This window comes from Cavia porcellus, unplaced genomic scaffold (assembly GCF_034190915.1).
Source record: "Cavia porcellus strain 051 isolate PalLab524CR breed Dunkin Hartley unplaced genomic scaffold, mCavPor4.1 scaffold_15, whole genome shotgun sequence".
Lineage (NCBI taxonomy): Eukaryota > Metazoa > Chordata > Mammalia > Rodentia > Caviidae > Cavia > Cavia porcellus.
This window is the reverse complement of record NW_026947498.1, coordinates 59,754,836-59,771,763: the sequence shown is the minus strand read 5'-3', so window position 1 is coordinate 59,771,763 and position 16,928 is coordinate 59,754,836. Positions and strand designations below refer to the sequence as shown.

The 16,928-nt window shown below is 40.5% G+C and overlaps 1 protein-coding gene and 1 non-coding gene across 6 annotated transcripts in view; one reads left to right on the top strand and one right to left on the bottom strand.

The window, feature by feature from the left end:
• The first annotated feature begins 221 nt into the window (after positions 1-221).
• Positions 222-16,928, top strand: part of Usf3 (upstream transcription factor family member 3) — a 93,604-nt gene continuing 76,897 nt past the window's right edge. For 4 of the 5 annotated variants that reach the window (XM_013151784.3, XM_063224986.1, XM_013151782.3 and 1 more), the window contains exon 1: positions 222-509. The gene's annotated coding sequence lies outside the window, so the exon portion shown is untranslated. Of the gene's footprint in view, positions 510-1,920; positions 1,996-16,928 lie in introns of all 5 variants that reach the window. The other variant, XM_063224984.1, reaches the window with a different exon arrangement.
• LOC111756661 (small nucleolar RNA SNORA2/SNORA34 family) lies at positions 15,970-16,106 on the bottom strand. Its single transcript, XR_002791085.1, has one exon. It is a non-coding gene; the product is annotated as a small nucleolar RNA SNORA2/SNORA34 family (small nucleolar RNA).

Sequence of the window (16,928 nt, the reverse complement as noted above, 5' to 3'; positions counted from 1 at the left end):
CTCCTCATTGGGCCGCCTAAGGCCCTTTCACTCCTCGGCTTTCCCTCCTTCTCTTCCCGCCCTCCAGTCTGGCGCAATGGCGTTCTGGCTTCTGACTGGCTAGAATGGCAGTCTCCTTAGCGTCGGATTGGCCGGTGGAGCAGCAGGGGCGGGCGCGCGACGCACTCAGGGTAGGCTGTCGGCGTGCTAAGCGGCGACCGCGGGAGGGGAGGGGCGGGGGGAGGGGGGTTGGGAAAGTTGAGGCAGTGCTGCCGCCGGGTCTCCGGCCTTGAAGGCTCCGGCTCGCAACGGCGGCGGCGGCCGCAGGAAGAGGCAGCGGGGGCGGGGGGAGAGGGGGGCCTGGGCCCGCGCTCCCCCAGCCCCGGAGGAGCAGGCGGCGGCCGCGGACGGAGAGATTCGCCGGGGCAGTCAGACACCCCTGCTTGCCCTGCCTGGGATCATGACCCAGGCGGGGGTCGCCGCCGCCGCCGCCGCCGCCACCAGCGCGGCCGAGACCGCGCAGCCGGCGGGTGAGTGAGTGCGGGAGGGGGCCGCTGACAGCCAGGCGGGGGGCGGGGGCCGGGGCTGCGGGGGCGGCTCCGGGGGCGGCCCCGGGCTCAGCTCCACCCACCCCCTCTCGCGCTCGGAGGCGGGGGCTGAGGCGAGGTGCCTCCTTCCTACCGGGCACCCCTGTGTGCGTAGCCCGGCCCGGTGTGAGCGCTGGCTGGACGTGGAGCTGCCTTCCCTCTGTCTCCCCGAGCTTCCTGCCTTCGGCCGTGGGGGGCTAGCCCTGAACTCCGATCCCAGATGAACGCGGGGCGACAGAGGCCCCGCGCCGTTTTGGGTGCATAAAGAGCTGGGCAGCCGGGTGCACGACACAGGCTTTTTTGGCCTCCTGCACCTTTTCTCTCCTCTTCATCTTTTTTTCGTAGCTTTCTGACTTCCCTTTGGATCTCCTTGTCAAACTCCTGCTGCTCGCGTTTTTAGCTTTCGCTTATGGGTCGGAGAGTTAGATTGTGTGTTTTCTTTTTTGGAAGCCTCTTTTGCTCTCTAAATAGGAGAAGTGCAAGCGAATAGCCAACTCTTGAAAATCTATTTCCATTTTTCCCTAAGAAACTGGAGGTTTCTGGGCTTTTGTTCAGGTTTCACATTTTGAATATTGAGTTCTCGTCAGCTTTCTTCTAACCCACTTCTTAACATCGGAATTTGGGTTTTTGAGTGTATTAACTTTCTAAGAGCATGCATAAACCTAAGTGCGAAGTCGTAATCTTTGAGTAGCATTTAACTGCTAAGTAAAATACAGTGAGTTAACACCACACAAAACAAGACACTTGTGGCTAACTTCACAGGTCATGATGGTTGCTTACTTTTGAACAGTGTACATATTTCTTGAGTTAACCTTCTGGTTAATAATGGATCCTAAAGTATTGGCTTTAAGTGAGCAGACCTGCTTTTTGAAGGTTCAACAGACTGTTATAGTGTTAATCACCTTGATGACTTTCTCCACAGCCCTTATGTTTAATGTAGTACAGAGTTGCTATATCGTATATACATATCCCCCTTTATTGAAAGTATTTGTTACAAAATAAAGTACAGTGTGCTTTATACACTTCGAAAACCAAGAGGAGAATTATTTCCAAGTACTACAAGAAATGAATAATATCACATTTTTCTCTAGACTTAGCAGTGTGTCTTTTGCATTTACATTGGTATTAGGTAGTCCTGGTATTTAAGAGAAGTTTTGGATGCAGCCTAGAATATTCACCAGTGCGAAAGCACTGCATTGCAGGGATATAAAGGCAGTTTAGGATTGAAATAGATGTTTTCTAGGTTAGCTGTCTGTGGAACATCACAGAGGATTCTAAATTCTCAAGTTGCAGATAGTGCAGTCAGGGAGTCCATCATGTATGAGAAATGAATGGGTTATTTTCCTGTTTTCAGAGTAGGGTGTCGACAAGGAAAAAGAAACAGGAAGAAAAATGAGACTCAGTCAGTTTAGAAGATAATCTTCAACAGGTAATCAGCTCCACATTGTTGCTGGGGTCTTAAATCAAGCTAGGAAGTTACAGTATCTCACCTGAGCTTGTCCCCACCCAGTGGTTTTCAAAGTGGGCTACTTGTTAGAATGCCTCTATTTTTAACAGTCCTGGGGGATTGTTTCTTTCTTTGTCTTTTTTTTTTTTGGTACCAGGAATGGAACTCAAGACCTTGCGTTTGCCAAACAGGCACTTAACTCCGCTGAGCTAAACCCCTGGGTTTAGTCCTGGGGATTGAACCCAGGGGCTTTATACCATTAAACTACATCCCCACCCCACCCTAGTGCAACCCTTTTAAGACTTGAGTCTCACTAAATTGCCCAAGGGCCCTTGCACTTGGATCCTCTTGTCTCAGCCTCCCAAATGCTGTTGTGTGCCACCGAGCCTGACTAGGCATATGTATTTTTTTTCTTTCCTTTTTTTTTTTTTGTGTGTGTGTGTGTCAGCGATGAAACTCACAATCTTGTGCCTGCCAGGCACCTCTGAGCTAAATCCCGGGACCTGGCATAGTCTTTAAAATTCTCTCAGTGATCCTCGCAGCTAGGACTGAAAACTGTAAGTCTAGATCAGGTTTGTGTTCTAGGCAAACAGTCCTTAATATGGTGCTTTCTTCCACTGCTTTCCTAGTGCGAATCTTTGGACTCACTTCCATCCCACAGACATGAAGTTTAGATCCCAACACTGCTTTTGTTAACAACAATACATAACAAGCATTTTTTAGAGTATGGACCTTTTCCCTACTTACCAACAATCATAATTGTCCTCCCCCCCTTTTTGTTTTGTTTTCTTGAGATAGAGTCTCGTTACATAGTTTAGGCTGGTCTTGAACCCACTACTGCGTAGCCCAAACTAGACTCAAACTTGTGGGGATCCTCTTGCCTCAGCCTCCTGAGTGCTAGGATTACAGGTGTGTACTGCTACATCCTGCCTAATAGTTTTTTTAATCATACTTTTACAAAACTTTTCAGATAGTTTACTCTCATTCTTAGTGATTGGCTTCCTTTGAACTTTTACCCTACATATTAAAGAGTACCTTTGCACTAAGTGAGTATGCAGTTTTACTGTCCTCTCTATGTGTGTTTCATTATGCTTAAACTTACTGGCAAGAACTGTTTTATTTTTTTAGCTCTTCTACAAAGATTTGCTTTAAAGTTGAATTGCTTTGGTTTAGAACCTTCTTTTTTTTTTTTTTTTTTTTTTTTTTTTTGTCTTTTTCGTTTTTATCGGTACCAGGGATCAAACTCACGACTGCCTGCTTGCAAGGCAGGCGCTTATGCCACTGAGCTAAATCCCCAGCCCTGGTTTAGAACCTTCTTGATTCCACTTGCGACTGTGGTTTGTGGTTCGATTCCATTTCTGCTGTTTCTGTACTAGTAGCTTCCTTAACGGGGATTGAATTCATGTATGAATGTCATTTTCCGTATCTGTTTTTATTTCTTTAGTAGGTTGATCATTTTTTTTTTTTTGTCTTTTTCCTTTTTATCAGTACCAGGGATCAAACTCACGACTGCCTGCTTGCAAGGCAGGTGCTTATGCCGCTGAGCTAAATCCCCAGTCCCATCATTTTCTTTTCTGTAGCTGCTTAACAACTTGTGTTTATTTCTGTGTTAGCACTTACCACAATGCCATCAGTATCTGTTTTTCTGCCTTCTCAACCAGACTATGGATCACAGGGCCTATATAGAGAGAGTATGGTTCACATTGTATTTTTAAATACCACTGCAACGTGCCAGAGCTAGAACCCCACCAACATGGGAACTGTGTTCTCTTTATTTTTATGTTTCTGGGACCTCACATTGCATTTGTTTTCACAGATACTTAGTAAGTGTATGTAAAATGTGTAAAATGACTGCTGTGTTATATATTACACAAAAATAATTGTGTGTATGGCATTGAGGGTTGAACCCAAGGCTTTGCAGTGATCTGCCTAAGAGCTATTTATTTTAGGGTTGAACCCTTTGCACTTTGCTTAACAGCTATTTATTTTGTTTTATTTTTCGTGGTACTGGAGATTAAACCTATAGCCTTTGTATTGAGTTACATTTGCATCTCTTTTTATTTTTTTATTGTGAGACAGGTCTTCCTAATATACTAAATTGCCTGGGCTGGGCTGGAACTTGTAATTCTCCTGCCTCAGCCTCATGAGTAGCTTGGAGTACATGTCTACCTACCCACCACAGAACACTTGCTGAAAGAAAAGCTGTTAACTATCCAATCAGATAATTTTTCTTTTTCTCATTAAATTTTCCATATAGATACAATTACACTACTTCGGAAGGCCAGATCTTTTAATTAGATCGGTAGGGCATGATAAGTTAATCCTATTAATATGTGAATACTGTTTTTAATTTAGCTCATCAAGTATTCATTGAATACTTCCAATATACCCAATCTTTAGGCGCTAACAAGAACACATCAGTAGTAAGTTGTGAACTTGGTTCATAAGAACTCATTAGACTTATTGGGAGGATTGGGAACACATACGTTAAATAAAAGACTCAACATAGTATTCATTTGATGCTGTTAGACATAGACACCTAAAATCTACAATATAATGATGAATACTGAAATATTAGGAGAAACTGTATTTTTTCCAAAGGCATTTATTACACCATTACTAATTATAGTATTGAGATACAAATATTAAAAATGTGATTTCTCAGACTTAGAAGTTTATGTTCTAGTGGGAAAAACTTAATAAGCATATAGAATATTTTATGTTAAGACACTGTGTCATGATACTTAGAACTATGAAGAAAGTTATCTAGTCTAACCTCTAGGCATTAGAAAAAAGTTTTTTTTTTTTTTTTTTTTTTTGTCTTTTTCCTTTTTATCAGTACCGGGGATCAAACTCACGACTGCCTGCTTGCAAGGCAGGCGCTTATGCCGCTGAGCTAAATCCCCAGCCCCTAGAAAAAGTTTTAAAGAAGCTATTAGGAGTTCCCTGTGGAAAAGTTGAAATGGGCATTTCATTCAGAGTAACAGGTGGAAAGCTAGAATGAAGAGAGGGCTTTCCTTAGTTAAGTAGTTGCAAGTACATTGCTATTACTAGAAAGCGGAGTGCTAAAGAACGTAGACTTTGGAGTTATATAGAGATAGTTTGTAAACTGTTATTTCTGAAAGGTCTGAACCCTTGCCAGTTGCAGATTGGCCTTTTAGGGTAGCAGTGAACTATGGGTAACTTCACTGCTAGTCTTGGTACAAAGAGATGCTGAGGATTTTGGTACTTTCTATATATGCTCCTTGTAATTTCTCTTTCAGTCCACTGCCTGGCCACATGAACCCAGGTTGTCTCACATCCCAGTTAACGAAGCCATGATTGGGTCCCCTGGTGAAAACATTCTCCAACTAGCTACTGATTTCTTAAATAACAGAAGCCACAGAGAGGGAGACAGGAAAATTTGTGGCATAACCACGTATGGTGGCACATGCCTATAATCCCAATGCTCTGGGAAACTGAAACACGAGGATTACAAGAACTTTGAGCTCAGCCTGGGCAACTTAGTGAGTGGGCAAGATCCTCTCTCAAAAAAAAAAAAAAGCGGGAGGGGAGGCTGGAGGTTTAGCTCAGCAGCATAAGCGCCTGCCTTGCAAGCAGGCAGTCGTGAGTTCGATCCCCGGTACTGATAAAAAGGAAAAAGACCAAAAGAAAAAAAAAAAAGGGAGCTAGAGCTGTAGCTTAGCATGAAGGTCCAGGGTTCAGTACCTCACCCCCACCTCCAGAATAAAAATATCTGGGTGTGGTAGTACATACCTGTAATCCCAGCACTTGGGAGGCTGAAGCAGGAGGATCACTGTAAGTTTGGCCAGCCAGGCTACATAGTGAGCTCAAGATTAGTCCAAACAGCATAGTGAGACCCTGTTTCAAAAAAACAAACAAACAAACAAACAAAAACCAAACTGTGGTATAGCCATGAGAGGTACCACTCCTACCTCTGTACACCTTTTAGGACCAATTTCTCTTCTTTACAAGCAACAGAAACTCAGTTTGGCTGATGTAAGTTGAAAATGGAGACTTGTGGGGAAATACTGAATCAACTCACAGAAAGGAAAGAAGGTATAATAATCATGCCCTGGGAAGGTTAGGAAACAGAAGCTTGTGAAATCACTTTAGTTTGTGGGACCAACTCAGCCAAGCCAGTTTGTGACTTCAGCAGGGGCCCAGCCCATGCTGCCCTGGAGTGAGCCTCTGTTTGAAGTCCCAGCAGGACTCAAGAATGGAGCAGAGAAGCTCTCCAAAAGAGTATTGTTGCCAGCAATATATTTGTCACACGCACATCCTATGCACATCCTCTCATATTTAAATCAACTTTAGGTCACCTATAATACTTGCAATACCTAAAACAAGGTAAATGCAATGCACACATGGATTGCTTGATTACCGTGTGTGTTCTAAGAAATTTGTTAGTAGATGATTCGATCATTGTGTGAACGTCATATCATGTTCTTACACAGACAACTGCACACCTGGACTCCATAGTATATACTGTTCTCTCACTATAAACTTGTTCAGCACTACTGTTCTGATTACAATGCAGTATATTTGTCTAAATATATTTAACAATAGAAAAGGTACAATAAAAGTACTAGGCAATACAAATTTTTTCAACTTCATTGCAATCATAAGGGACCACCATTGCATATGAGGCTTGTCATTGACCGAAATCTTGTAACACAGTGCATGGTAGGGTAACTGTTTATTTTATTTTGTCTTTTTCATTTTTATCGGTACCAGGGATCGAACTTAAGACCACACACTTGAAAGGAAGGCGCTTATGCCACTGAGCTAAATCCCCAGCGCCAGGGTAATTGTTAATACTGTAATGTTTAGGGGATAAGGAAAAAAATCTGTAAATGCTCAGTGTACACAATTATTTCTCATATATTTGATTTGAAATTAGTTCAGTCCATGTAGAACCTTTGGGTATGACTGACTGTATTGTAGATTTTGGAGCTAGAAAAGAACATGATGGAATTTGAGGACTTGAAAAGAGAGATTAATGAGCATGACGTCTATTGAAAAACAGGAAGAAGATTGAGAGCAAAAAGTTATTATGGGCCAGAAATCTGTAAAAGGAGACTTAATAGAAGATAATAGTGACAAAAAGGAAGAAATGAATATTGTGAAAAGAACTGTGAGAATTCAGTGAGAAGATCTGAGGGTAATTTTTAGATTTTTAGATTTAGAGCCAGGTGTCATTGATAAAATGGAAAACTTGAAAGTAAGTCTTTTTTTTCTGGGCAGTTCCAGGGATCAAACTCATGAAAGTAGATTTCTTAAGAGAGAAGGCAGTTTAAAAAGTTCCAAACAGACTTGTTAATTTGTTTTGAAGTGACATGTTCTTTGGATAAAGAAAATGTAGTGTTTGTACGAGATGGAGTACTACTCTGCTATAAAGAAGGATAAACTTGCTGGGCAGGGCGGCACATACCTGTAATCTCAGCACTTGGAAGGCAGAAGTAGGAGAATGGCAGTGAGTTCAAGGCCAGCCTGTGTTACACAGTGACATCAAGCTTAGTCCCTGAATTGCATAACAAGATGCTGTCTAAAAAAAGCAATACACACACACTTGCACATGTACATGTGCATGCGTACACTCACACAAGGAAAAGAAAAAAAGATACACTTGAATCGGAAAATGAGATCAAAATGTTAAGTGAAATAAATCAGAAGACAAGTTAAATATAGCATGGTTTCTCTTTTTATATAAATAGCAAATTAAAAAATTACAGAAAGTAAAGGAATAAATCTTTTCTCATGGGAAGGATCTTAAGAGATGGAAGGGGAAGGAAAGAGAAGAAAAGTTAATTAAAGTGTGTCACGTGCCAGCTGTAGTGGCACACCTGTAATCTCCACACTCGAAGCTTAGGCAGGGGGACTGCCATGTATATAACACATCCTGGGCTACATAGGAAGACTGTGTCTCCAAAAAAATGTGTTATATACATGCGCACACAGCTGCACAACAGGAACACAAATTTTATATACTGGAAAAAGAAAGTGCTCTGAAGAGAGCTTTGCTTAGTGAAATATTTGGAGCAAATTAGAGTGGAAGTTGGGCATGGAAGTGTGCTCCTGTAATACCAACGCTCTGAGAAACTGAGGCAGAAGGATCAATGAGCCCAGCCTGGCAACTCAAGGGCTTAGTGAAATCCTCTTTTAAAGTAGATAAAAAAGGGATGTAATTTAGTGTGACATTGTCTTGGGTTCAATCCCTTAGAATATGCACAGGTCCACACACACACACACACACACACACACACACCCCTATACACACAAACACACTGTTTTGAAAGGTAGTTTTATTTGTTATGAAAACAATTTTTACACAGAAAAAGAAGAACTTTTTAGGCAGAAACCAAATAGGAAAAAAGAGAAAACGAGCACCAAGACTGCAATTCAAACGACAAAGAAAAAAAGACAATGCATACTGTAAAAAAAGACAATGCATACTGTAAAAAAGAAAGATAACTTATGAGAGAGCAATTTTTTTTTTAAAGAAAAGGTGAGCTCAACCTAAAATCCTGTGAAGTGAGGGATACACAGAGACTTGACAGCAATTGTATTAGTGACTGTCCTGATTATGCCTCAGAATCTTTTTGGTTGTTTAGACAGGGTCTTGATAAGGCTGACCTTGAAGTCACTAGATAACAAGCTAGTTTTGAACTCGTGATCCTCCTGCCTCAGCCTCCCAAGGGCTGGGTTTACAGCCACTGTGCCTGGCTGTTTTTTGAGATCAGAGTTTGTCTGTATTTTCTAGTTTAGCCTTGAACAGCTGTGCTTGATGATTGGATCCTCCTGCCTCACCCTTTCAAGTTGCTGGTACTGTTGGTACACACCACTGTGTCTGGTTTCTACTTTAAATAAGCTTTTTAAAAATTCCTGCAACCCACCCATCGTACATTCGTCTATTCAACAAATTCTTATTATTCACTGTGTGTTTAATATGTGTCCTTCTCTCTTTTCTCTTTGCTGAGACAAAATACCCAACACTCAAAGGGAGAAAGGTTTATTTGGCCTACAGTGTATAGAGGTTTCGGTTCATGGCTGTGTTTAAGGCAGGGTGGTATGGGAGAGAGGCACTGCAGAGAACAAGCAGTGGGCAGAAGGCAGCAAGCAGCGATGTGTGACCCTTTCTCTGTCCCATGTATCTTTTCTTTAAAAAATCATTCTATTTAAAGGAAAAAAAAAGCAGAAGAAAGCTAAAACAAAATTTCAAAAAATGTCAATGGAGGGCAGCAGTAGTACATGCATTACACACTGTCATCCCCTAATCATTGACCCAGAACATAAGGCACCTTCTTACAATCACCTGAACAATACCAGCACAAATCTTTCTCTAAAGTGAACTCAGAGAAATCAGTAGTGTAACCAGCTTAACTATTTTTATATACATGTACATATGTATACATGTATACATACATTGTCACTTTCAGCTTCTCACACTAGTAAGACAGTAGGATGTTTACATGTGTGTCTTACTTATTTCAGTAATGAGTATGGTCTCAAATTGCATCGATTTATATAAAAGTTTCCAGTTTATATCTTTCTTTATGGCTGAGTAGCACTCTGTTGCATAAAAATATCACATCTGTTTTATCCATTCCTCAGTTGATGGACATTTAGATCATTTCCAAGATCTGGTTATTACAAATGGTGCTGCTATGAACATGGGCACACATATGTTGCTGTGCTGTGATGTTTTTGATTCTTTGAGGAAGATACCCAGAAAGGAAATAGCTGGGTTGAATGGTCCTAATTTTTTAGGAATCTCCACACTGATATCCACAGTGGTTGCACCAGTCTGCATTCCCACCAACAATGGAGAAGAGTTACTTTTTCTCCGAGGCCCCTCCAGCATTTGTTATTGGTTGATTTCTTGATTCAAGCCATTCTTTCTGGGGTGAGGTAGAATCTCAGTATTGTTTTAATTTGCATCTCTTGAATGACCAATGATGTTGAACATTTTTCACGTATTTATTTACTGTTCATATTTCTTCATCTGAGCAGTGTATATTCATCTTAGATGCCCATTTTTGGATTGGGTCTTTAGGTCTGGGAGGACTAATTTTTTTTAGTACTTTATATGTTCTTGATAGTATCCTTTGTCTGGAGAACAGCTGGAAAATATTTTCTCTCACATTGTGGGTTGTCTTCTCACTCTGTTGGTTTCTATTGCTGTGCAGAAGCTTTTCAGTAGGGTGAGATTCCAGATGTTGATTGTGATAGCTCCTGTGCAGCTGGGATTTTGTTCATAAAATCTTTTGCCAACACCAGTGTATTCAAGAGTTTTACCTGCTCTATCTTCCAGCAGATTTAATGTTTCAATTTTAATATTAAGATCTTTGATCCATTCTAATTTTAGCTTAGTAGTTGGTGAAAGATATGGGTCCAGTTTTATCTTTGGCATGTGTAGAGCTAGTTTTTTTCAGCACCATTTATTGAAGAGACTTACCTTTCTTCCAGGGAATATGTTTGGCATTTTTGTCAAAGATAAGGTGGCTTAGTGTGTCTGGAGTTGTTTCTGCATCTTCTAATCTGTTCCATTGATCCTCAGGTCTTTTTTTTTTTTTTTTTTTGTCAGTACCACACAGTTTTTATCACAGTAGCTTTACAGTATAATTTCTTTCTTTTTTTTTTTTTTTTTGTAGTACTGGGGATTGAACTCATGACTTTGCATCTGACAAGCAGATGCTTATGCCACTGAACTAAATCCCCAGTCCCTACAGTATAATTTCAAGTCAGGGATTGTACTGCCTCCTGTTTTGTCTTAGTTTCCCAGGATTGCCTTTGCTATTCTGAATTTCTTGTTCCAGATGAATTTTAGGATTGTTTTCTCTAATTCTGTGAGATATTAGGATTTTGCAATTAGGATTTTGATTAGGATTGCATGAATCTGTATAACAGTTTTGGAAGTGTGGCCATTTTCACTATATTCTTCCTTCCTACCTAAAAGCATGGGCTATCTCCCCGTTTTCTAATATCCTCTTCCGTTTCTTTTAGAGTACTGTAGTTTCCAATGTAGAGGGAGGTCTTTTGCATTCTTTGTTAGATTGATTCCTAGGTATTTCATTTTTTTGAATGTTATTGTAAAAGGGATTGTTTCCCTGATTTCTCTGTCTCAGTGAGTTTATTATTCATCTACAGGAAGGTTATTGAGTTTTGAGCATTGACTTTGTAACCAGCTATGTTACTGAATTTGCTTATTAAATCTAGAAGTCTTTTGGTGGAGTTTTGGGGGGTCTTCTAAGTAGAGTAGCATGTCATCTGCAAATAACTATAGTTTTACGTCTTCCTTTCCTATCTTTATTCCTTTTATTTCTTCCTCTTGTCTAATTGCTACTGCGAAAGTTTCCAGGACTGTGTTGAATAAGAGTGGAGACAATGGACATCCTTCTCTTGTTCCTGATTTTAGAGTGAAAGCTTTCAGTTTTTGCCCATTTAGTATGATGTCAGCTGTTTGTTTGTCATTGATGGCCTTTATCAGATTGAGATAAAGACCATCTATTCCAATTTTCTGTAAGGTTTTTATCATGAATGGGTGCTAGACTTTGTCAAAAGCTTTTTCTGCGTTTATTGAGATGATCATATTGTTTTTGTCCTTGGCTCTATTAATATGGTGTATTACATTTATGGATTTACATATGTTGAACCATTCCTGTATCCCTGGGATGAATCCTACTTCTGTTTCTTAGTTGGGTCGTTCTCTGGCTTTGGAATCAGAGTAATGTGTGCTTCCAGGAATGAACTTGGGAGTATTACTTCCCTTTCAGTTTCATTAAAGAGTTTGAGAAGCATTGGTGTTCGGCCTTCACTAAAAAGTTCTTGTAGAATCCATCAGGGCCTGGACTTTTCTTTGTTAATAGGTTTTTAATTACATCTTCAATTTCATTTATTGATACTGGATTATTTAGGTTTTTTATATCTTCTTGATTCAGCTTTGGTAATTCATATGTATCTAGGAATCTGTCCATTTCTTCTGTATTTTCCAACTTACTATAATACAAGTTTTCAAACTAAGTATAGATGATTTTCTTTTTTTTTTTTTAATTTTATTTAAGGAGAAAAGAAAAAAAAAGCAGGGAAAGGGTACAAGTTATACAGATTTACAGAAAAAAATGAACAGTAGGAAATCACTAGTTAATGGATTACATATTGTCATCTTAAAAATAATTGTTCAAGTCACAAAATTAAAGCTTGTAAAGTGGACATTCCATCAATGATACTGCAAACAGTTCTGTTCATTGATCCAATAAAACTCTGTGATATCATTGTCTATCTTATACACTTAAATATACATGCAGTTATATAGTTTGGAGCACTTTCTTTTCCTCTCTTTTGTACCAGTATAGATGATTTTCTTCAGGGTCTGTTGTGATTTTGCCATTTTCATTCCTAATGGCATGGATTTGAGTCTTTTCTTCCTTTTTTGTATTGATAAGGTTGACTGGGTTTGTCAATTTTATTTAATCTTTCAAAGAATCAACTCTTCAATTCCTTGATTTTTTTGTTTTTTGTTTTTTTTTTTTAGTCTGCAGTGTGTTCATGTCTGCTCTGATCTTTATAATTTCCTCCCTTGTATGAACTTTTGGTTTAGCCTGGTCTTTTTTTGAAAGTTTGAGGTTCAACATTAACTTGTTCATATTTGCTTGCTCTGTTTTCTGATATGGACATTTACTGCTATAAATTTCCCTCTTGAGACTGCTTTCATTGTGTCCCACAAATCTTGGTATGTTTTATTGTTATTATCATTCACCTGTAAAAACTGTCTAATTTCTTTAATTTCATTTATGACCTGTTGGTCGTTCAGTAGGGTGCTATTTAAATTCTATGTGTTTGTGAAGCTTTTATCGTTTCCTTTGGCATGGATTTCCAATTTCATTGCATTTTGGCCTGATAGTATTCATGAGATAATTTCAATTCCTTTACATTTGCTTAAGCATGTTCTATAAGCCAGTATATGGTCTATTTTGGAGATTGTCCCGTGTGCAGCTGAGAAGCATGTGTATTCTAATGTTATGAGGTGGAGCAGTCTATAGACATTTACTAAGTCTGTTTGTTCAAAAGTGTGGTTTAGTTCTAATATTGATTTTTTTCCAGTTGATCTGTCTTTTTGTGACAGTGGGGTATTGAGGTCTCCTAATACAGTTGTATTAGGGCTGTTTTGATTTTTCATGTCCAGTAGTAATTGTTTTATATAGCTGAGTATACTGGCATTTGTTGCATATATATTTATGATTATTATTTCTTCCTTTTGAATTGTTCCCTTTATGAGGATGTAGTGAACTTCTTTATCTCCCTTAATCAGTTTTGGCTTGAAATTCACTTTAGGGGCTGGAGATTGAGCTCAGCGGCATAAGCGCCTGCCTTGCAAGCAGGCAGTCGTGAGTTCGATCCCTAGTACCGATAAAAAGGAAAAAGACAAAAAAAAAAAAAAAAGAAATTCACTTTGTCTGTAAGTACAATAGCTACCCCTGCTTTTTTCTGGATTCTTCTTGCATGGTGTATTGTTTTCCATCCTTTGACTTTCACTCTATGAATTTCTTTTTGAAGCAAATGTGTTTCTTGTATATAGCATATTGTTGGATCTTGCTTCTTGATCTATTCTGCCAGTTTGTGTCTTTTGACTGGTGAATTGAGACCCTTAACACTGATAGGTTTTTTTTTTTTTTTTTTCCTTTTCATTTTTATCGGTACCGGGGATCGAACTCACGACCACCTGCTTGCAAGGCAGGTGCTTATGGCGCTGAGCTAAACCCCCAACCCCAACATTGATAGTTAAAACTGATGTGTGTTGACTTATCCTGGTTATTTTCCTGTTGTTGACTCCTCACATTTTTCCCCTTTCCTCTAGATGTTGGCCTTTCCTGGTGGTTTCCTTCTGTTGGGGATCATGGAGCTGTGGTCGTTATTTTCTCTTTCTAGAATGTCCTTGAGAACATTTTGGAGTGCTGATTTGGTGGTCATAAATTTCCTCAGGTGTTCTTTGTCATGAAAATATCTTATTTCTCCATCAATTTTTTTTTTTTTTTTTTTGGTCTTTCTGAGACAGGGTCTCGCTGTGCAGTTCAGGCTGGCCTTGAGCTCACTTTGTGGCCTAGGCTGGTCTCAAACTCGCAAGGATCCTCCTGAGTGCTGGGATCATAGGCGTGAGCCACCACGTCCAGTTCTCCATCAATTTTGAAAGATAGTTTTTTTTTAAAATCAGTACTGGGGATCGAACTTATGACCACCTGCTTGCAAGGCAGGTGCTTATGCCGCTGAGCTAAATTCCCAGCCCCGAAAGATAGTTTTGTGGGATACATCAATCTGGGTTGAAAGTTGTTTTCCTTTAGAACTTGGAGCACTTTAAGCTCTCCTTGACTTGAGAGTTTGTGCTGAGAAGTCAGCTGTGACTCTGATGGCCTTTCCTTTATAGGTGATTTGTTTTCTTTTCCCTAACAGCTTTTCAGATTTTATTCTTGTGTTGAATATCTGGAATCTTGGCTATGATATGCCTGGTTATAGATTTTTTTGATTATTGCTAATTAGATTTCTATATGCCTCACTTATTTGTATGTCAAATTCTTTTTCTCTCCCAGCAAACTTTTCTGTCATCATGTCTGTGAAGATGTTTTTTTCTTTTTTAATTTATTTTTATTTTTATTTTAAAGGTAGTAAAATTAAACACAACAAAACAAAATAAAATAGGACATAAGAAAGCAATGTGAGATATAAATTTCAAAGCAAGATGACCTGAGATCTTCACTATCCTGTTGTCTCTTGTTTTCTTCTAAATAGTTGTCCATGTCTTTGCATACAAAGAATTTCTACAAAACGATATAGTATAAAACTGATCTGAACAGAATGAGGAAGGTGTTTTAGGTCTTCAAAACCAGACAATAGGGAAGTTACTAATGACTGTTGTAGAGTCTCTCATTCTCTTCAAAATAGCTGTCTATACTTTCATGTATATTGAAGTTCAACAAAACAAAACAGGCTAAAATAACACCGTTAATTAGAAAAAAAAACAGGGATAAAAGTATTTGCCTTCAAAGAGATGGTAGAAGGAAATCTACCCTATTTGCTATATTGCCTATGGTCAACCTCACAAGGGATGTCCAGATCACTGGCTCCCACTTGCTAATAGAGGCGGTGAAGGAGGAGAAGATGTGATGTTTGATTCTCAGCCCCTGCCCCAGCAGGCTCACAGCCACTCATGGGGGGTGGCAGGGTTGCTTGGTTTCCTGGCACTCTAGGTCCCAGCATGGCACGGGTCCCAGTAAATGCTGGTGGCTCCCGTCCTGGGCCACCAGAGCCTGCCACACTCACAGCCGCTCACCAGGGGAGGAGGGGTTGCTTAGTTTCCCAGCACTCCAGGTCCCAGCATGGTGCGGGTCCCAGTCAATGCCAGTGGCTCCTGTCCTGGGTCACCAGAGCCTGCCACACTCATAGCCACTCACTGTGGGTGGGAGAGGGGTTGCTTGGTTTACTGGTGCTCCAGGTCCTGGCTTGGTGTGGGTCCCAGTAAATGCTGGTGGCTCCCATCCTGGGCCGCTGGAGCCTGCCATACTTACAGCTGCTCACGGGAGGTAGAAGGGGTTGCCTGATTTCCCAGCAATCCAGATCCCAGCATGGCATGGGTCCCAGTTACCGCCAGAGGTCCCATCCTGGGCCACTGGATCCTGCCAAGCTCACAGTCGCTCTTGAGTTGGGAAGGAGTTGCTTGGTTTCCCAGCACTCCAGGTCCTGGCATGGTTTGGGTCCCAGTAAAAGCCAGTGGCTCCTGTCCTGGGCTGCTGCAGCCTGCCACGCTCACAGCCACTCACTAGGGGGGAGGGGTTGCTTGATTTCCTGGCACTCTAGGTCCCAGCATGGCATGGGTCCCATAATATGCCGGTGGCTCTCATCCTGGGCCCCCAGAGCCTGCCACCCTCACAGTCATTCATGGGGGGTGGAGGAGGGGTTGCTCCAAGCTGTTTCTTTCTAATGAATTGACCATTTCACTGCCTAAGTTCTAAAATGGCCAACAAACTATAGAAAACCATCTCTTTAGGCTCCTGCTTGAAACCAACAGTATCAGAAAGCTGCCAGCCTTGATTCAGGGCCACTGTGAAGATGTTTTTAATATCATGTCCTGCTATTCATTGACTGTGTTATCTCCTGCTTGTTCATTGACTCCACTTAATCTTGAGTTATTCTTCTTTGTCTCATCTAGCAGCTCCTGGATTGATTTCTCATGGTCTCTTGCTAGTTTTGAGAAATCTTTCTCTTCCTGGTTACTAACTGCAAGCCTGTCTTCAATATCTAAGATCCTGTTTTCACATTGGCCTAATCTGCTTTTAGTGAAGTTTTTATTCTCCTGGATACCTGCTTGCATCTGCTTTATGGATTCCATTTGTTTCCTGTGCTATGCTTCAGTAATTTGCTTAAGCTCGTCTATGTTTTTGTCTGTGTCTGCTCTAACATTGCTTAACATAGTGTGTATTTTGGTAATCTCTGTGGTTATTTGAGAGATTATTTCTGATTTCATTTTTTTGCAGAGCCTCATTCAGTGGCTTTGTCGTTAGCACTTTGGAGAGACCTTGTAGGGGGCTTTCAGATTGTCCCACCTCACTGTTCTTTGGGTTTGGCTTTGGTGAACTGGATATCTGGGGTTGCATCTTGTTTTAGAGTATCTTCTCATTTCTTTTCTTTTTTAATTCCTGAGGTGTACTTGTAAATTGCTTATGGTGGGTTGCTTTATTGGTGGTATTTAGTACACTTAGGTGATGATTACTTCTCTGAGAGATCTTCCAGGCATAGCTGGTCTTTGGGTTTTGCGTCTGTTGGAAGATCTTACCTTTTCAGTTTGTTGGAGATGAGAAGTTGTTGCTAGTTTGGCCTAGTCCCTTGTTCTTTGACACTGTTCCACAGTATTTTCTGTGATCCTC